The following is a 6,106-nucleotide window of genomic DNA, read 5'->3' on the forward strand; positions in this document are numbered from 1 at the left end:
AGCAAACAAATTCACACCTATCCTGTTATGACCAGAGAAGAAATTGTGAGGAAAATGTAGTGGATGACAAGAAAGAATACCACATAATTCAATTCAATTTTGTTGATCTGTCATGACTACATTGGATCAAACAAATTCAACATTTTTTAATCAAACAAACTCAGAACTGTCTTGTTATGACCAGAGAAGAAAATGCAATCAAAACACATTGGATGACAAGAAATAATACCACACAATCTATTAAAAAACTTGATTTTCCATGAATCCATTGAATCAAACAGATTCAAACTCTTTAATCAAATAGATTCACAATTGTCTTGTTATGAATAGAGAACAAAAGGTGGAACAAACATAATGGATGACAAGAAATAATCCTAGAAGCATTTGGGCATGTTGAAAAGTCTCAAACGCAAAATGGAACTCATCCTCAACTTCCTCAGTATTACAAATTAAGAAAATTTGTTTATCCCAAGGTGTTTTTAACTCCACAACTCATGCCAATACTTATTAGTCAACTAAAATGTATATCATCATTCAAAATCGAGACAAACAAGTGGATTAAATATGAGTGTCAAGTGTAGATTAAATTGTTGAGAAAACTACAACCTAATTTGAGCTAAACCTTATCTGCATAACTTTCTATCTTTTCAGGCATAATTTAATTGTAAGGAAGTTTAATATCGAGGCCCCTCTCTAAGGATGATTTTTCAAATACAAGCTTTCAACAAGGAGATAGAAACTATGAAGTTCCCAAACAACTGTGAGGCTTTTTCTTAACGAATTTGATGATTATGGCTTAGACCAAATCAAAATGAGATTTATGTAAATGAAAATTGAGCAAAGCAGCTATACTTCACCCTTTTGTTTGCAAGAAGAAAAATACCTTACTTTCATTACTTAAAACAAAAGAGGTTACAAGTAGCATAGATCATATCATCAACAACAGAGAGATCAATGTCCAACTTAAGTTTTCCTTCCATGGCAGAGTTCACCAAAGAAACATAGATAAAAAAAAAAGACATTGTTCACAAAAATTGAAAACAAATTAGACCAAATTATAGTGGAATTTGCAATGTCCAAGGTACCCTAGAGAGGGGCTCAAAATTATTGAAAGACCAAGTCATAAATTCTAGAATGGGCAAGAGGTATTTAGTTGGGAGGCTTGCTAGTTACCCATGTTATATCTCCTCTCATTTGTCTCAATGAGTTCTTTCAAATCAATCGCTCTGCACAACACACCAAGATATTGTAGCATGGATCTTCAGAAAGTCTAATACCTCTAATAGGAAGGTTGGGGAAGAGGTCCTTATCGAGGCATAGATAGCCATATTGCAATGCATATTTATATATGTAGAGAAAATAGAATAAACCGAAAAATATGGCGAAAAAGACTACCCTCGCTGAACTATAAGCAACACAAGATGACAGACGAAGGTGAACCCCAAAATATTCCTAGTGAGATGGAAGTAATCATAGAATGTGCAATAGATTAAGGCCCAATTACTAACTTTCGGTGGGGGATTTGACAACTTCTGAAAGATCAAATGAAAAACCTTGAAAAATATATAAACCCCCAAAGAAAGTAGCGCTTTTATATCTTTATTTTATGCCCAAGGCCCAGTCAGGTTCATGGAATGTCGACAAAGAAGGTTTTCAAGATCAAAATGACTCATTCTCTTTGGTAATCAGGCTCAAAAGATGAGGGTTCCTCAAATTTACAATGACCGACAAGCAAAAAAACTCCGCAAAAATTATAGTGAACCTCAAACATAAAACCCCAGAAAAATTACACTGAACCAAGCAAAAATTTAGTGAACCCCATTCAAAAAAACTCTGCAAAATTTATAGTGAACACCAAGAAAAAATTACAGTGAACCCTAAGCATAAAAATAGGCAAAATTTACAGTGAACCGTAAACATAAAAGCACCAAAGAGCACAAACTTCCCATGGTTTGAATGTGTTTAAAAACACAAAGTTAGCAACTTGTAGGAATGTAATCCTACCATATAGTCATCGATGAAGCCACCAAGCTACACAAACCATGTTGCATTAGTGTTGAAGACCTCAACCCTTCGCGACACCTCATCTACAAACCCAGCCATGCTCACTTGTCACAAAAATCACAAAGGTGTTAAAAATAATTGCAAATAAACCAGTGAAAATGCCAAAAAAATTCACAAGCAAGAGAACTTAACCTCGAAAAAACCCACTGGAGCATGAAAACCCCATGTCCACCATGTCCATTGTTGAGCTGATGGAAATTTGGGGCTCGGTCGACAACGAATGACTGTACCAAGCACTGGTGCACGACAACCATGGAGCAACGAGGCATAAAAAATGAAGCCCTAAATCACAACCTTCAAACCCCTAAATCCCCCACAAACTGCTTCTCTCAGCACACAAGCCACTTCTCTCGGCAATGAAACCAGTCGAGCGCAATCACCGATTGTATGTTGACCAACATCAAGGCATCGATCGAATAACAATGAGGTAGAAGAACACCCACACACCAACCCCAAGCAAAATAACACAACCTTCCAAATGCAGTAAATGCTAAACCCTAAAAGAGGAGGGAAAACACAAGAAATGAGGTGGGTGTTGATTCCCCAGCTATCACGACAAGTGAGACGATGTGTTAGACATGTGTCGTACAATCCATTCAATACTGAGATGATCATTTGATGTCATGGCAAAAAAAAAAACGCAACAATTGATGTCCCTCCCCTAGTTTTTTTCCCTAATGCAACTGATGGTGACGAGATTCTGGGGTGAACCAAAATCTCGTTTCCCCAATAAAATCATTCTTCAAACCTGTGGGTTATGGGCCCAAGAAGCCTATCCGCATCGCTACTCTTCATTTCTGAGTCAAATTTCTTGAAACCCTGGTCTTCAGTAACATGAACATCCCGGACTTCTCTGGTATGAGCTTTGTACGTTTTGATGTGAAGACCCCTGTGGGAATTTCAGAGGCGAATAGTCCTTTGCCGCAATTGAGACAGTAATTTCCATCCGTATTGAAGCACATGACCAACACTACACCTTCATTCCCCTTCAGAACGCTCGTCTCCTTCGTTGGCAGTGTATTTCCAGTGGAGGATGAACTATCCATTTAGAGACGTCTCAGACTCTTCGTGCGAACGAAATAAATTTATTTCATCATGTCACCTTCTATCCTTGCCTCTTCTTGGTCGAAGCTGCTAAACCTTCATCTTCTACAACCAGAGAAATTGTATCTCCTCCTCCTTCTGAGACAACACAAGCGGAGACAACAAAGGAATCAGGCTCCTGCAACATAACCCCATCGATTTCTAGCGGCAGCCTTTTCAACTGCAGTCTAGCTGGTGGAAATAAAAAAAGGACGGACTATGACTAAGTGTGCTCAAGATATTTTCTTACACATCGAGCCACTTCATTAAATAACAACCTGTCAACTCTTGGACCTGTTAGGCTCGACAAACACTTCTTCATGGGGTTCCAAGGAAACCTCTTGGTTACATTGATAACACAAATACACCATGGATCCTTCATCGTTTTCGGCTTCCAGGCATTAAAAGCGAACAGTTAAGGCGGGGAATCAATCGACTTAAATCACAAAATTGCCGGAAGGGCCTGACAAATAAAAAAAAAATACACAGACAGACTTAAATTCACTTCAAATGCATTTATATTATTTACAGAGTCGATTACAATTTAAGGCATCTTAGCCTTAATAAAGATTTCTCCAGCAACTAAATTTTGCCCTCTCTCATACGCACAGGTTTTTCTCCCCCCTTTCTTGATTCACTCATGAATCTTTAAGTTCTTTATACATACATTTAGTTTTAACTAATTTTTTAACTAAAATTAGTTTTTTGAACAGAACTCAGTTGTGGTTGGCTTAGTTGTCCGTGTGGTTGTCCACATGTCTCTTTCTCTATTTTTTTTCCTCTAAGGTGTCTGGATGTTCCTGCATCAAACTCCCAAGGTACAAAAATTATGACCTCCTGGTCATATGCTCCCAAGGTACAAAATTATGACCTCCTGGTCATATGTGTTTCCTTCGCAATTCTACCCACTATTTCACTTCGTCAGTGGAACTACCTTCATGTGAGCTGCAACCAAACCTCTACAATAGCAAGTCCTCCCTGCTACCAGATGCCCTACCAAGCTTCTCTCTTAAGCTTAGTCCTCTCGGCATCTCCATGGTTCTCTCCTCTTGAACCAATTGAGTACTCTTGCTCTTGGGTTGGTGCAATATTCTCATCTTCACAAAATAAATTAAAAAAAAAAATACAAACTGTACCTCTTCTTTCTTCGCATACAAAAACTCCTCTTCGCAGGAAATCTTTTCCCGCTCTGATACCACTTGATGGTGACGAGATTCTGGGGTGAACCAAAATCTCGTTTCCCCAATAAAATCATTCTTCAGGCCTATGGGTTATGGGCCCAAGAAGCCTATCCGCATCGTTACTCTTCATTTATGAGTCAAATTTCTTGAAACCTTGGTCTCCAGTAACATGAACATCCTGAACTTCTCTGGTATGAGCTTTGTACGTTTTGATGTGAAGACCCCTGTGGGAATTCCAGAGGTGAATAGTCCTTTGCCGCAACTGAGACAGTAATTGCCATCCGTATTGAAGTGCACGACCAACATTGCACCTTCATTCCCCTTCAGAACACTTGTCTCCTTCGTTGGCAGCGTATTGCTGGTGGAGGATGAACTAGCCATTTAGAGACGTCCCAGACTCCTCATGTAGACGAAATAAGTTTATTTCATCATGTCACCTTCTACCCTGCCTCTTCTTGGTCGAAGCTGTTGAACCTTCATCTTCTACAACCAGAGAAATCGTATCTCCTCCTCCTTCTGAGACAACACAAGCGGAGACAACAAAGGAATCGGGCTCCTGCAACATAACCCCATCGATTTCCGGCAGCAGCCTTTTCAACTGCAGTCTAGCAGCGGAAATAAAAAAAGGATGGACTGTGACTAAGAGCGCTCAAGATATTTTCTTACACATCGATCCACTTCATTAAATAACAACCTGTCAACTCTTGGACCTGTTCGGCTCGACAAACACTTCTTCATGGGGTTCCAGGGAAAACTCTTGGTTACACTGATAACACAAATACGCCATGGATCCTTCATCGTTTTCGGCTTCCAGGCACTAAAAGCGAGCAGTTAAGGCGGGGAATCAATCGACTTAAATCACAAAATTGCCGGAAGGGCCTGACAAATAAAAAATAAAAATAAAAAAATACACAGACAGACTTAAATTCACTTCAAACGCATTTCTATTATTTACAGAGTCGATTACAATTTAAAGCATCTCAGCCTTAATCAATATTTCTCCAGCAACTACATTTTTCCCTCTCTCATATGCACAGGTTTTTCTCCCCCATTTCTTGATTCACTCATGAATCTTTAAGTTCTTTATACATACATTCAGTTTTAACTGATTTTTTAACTAAAATTAGTTTTTTGAACAGAATTCAGTTGTGGTTGGTCTGGTTGTCCGTGTGGTTGTCCACGTGTCTCTTTCTCTAATTTTTTTTTCCTCTGAGGTGTCCGAATGCTCCTACATTAGCAACTCTTCTCAGACTCCCTACTCTTTTTTCAAAATTTGAAAAATAATTGAATTTAAAAAAAAATATTAAAAAAATGAAAAATTAGCAGTAATAGCGTGGCTGATGGGATTTGAGCGCACGTAGCTGGTCACAAAGTCGAAATCTCCCCACTAAAGCAATGATGAAGCACTATACTTGGGAGATGATAGCTAGGGTTTCGATGATAGCTAGGGTTTGAGACTGTACTGCCACGAGCAGATCGGAAGTGAAGACTAGGCGCAGGGGAGGCCTGCCCCTCTTGCGCTTGACCAAATTAGAGAATTGCAGATACGGGCGAAGGGTAGGAGGCAGAAAACAGAGGGCTCTAAAGGAGAAATGGTAGCTGAAGTTGGGAGGGGAGAGATCCCCTCCTACAAGAACATAACAGTAGGGGAGTCAAGCAGAATCGGAGCGCAGAATGGTTTAAGGAAAAACAACAGCGATACCGTGGTAATGGGAGCCCGTTGGCAGGCAGGATTAAGCGGCAAATGTCTTCCAAGGGCATAAAAAAAACCCAGGTTC

Source organism: Pinus tabuliformis, chromosome 9 (assembly GCF_031772625.1).
Source record: "Pinus tabuliformis cultivar Carrire ecotype Pingquan chromosome 9, CPIR1, whole genome shotgun sequence".
NCBI classification, from domain to species: Eukaryota; Viridiplantae; Streptophyta; class Pinopsida; order Pinales; family Pinaceae; genus Pinus; species Pinus tabuliformis.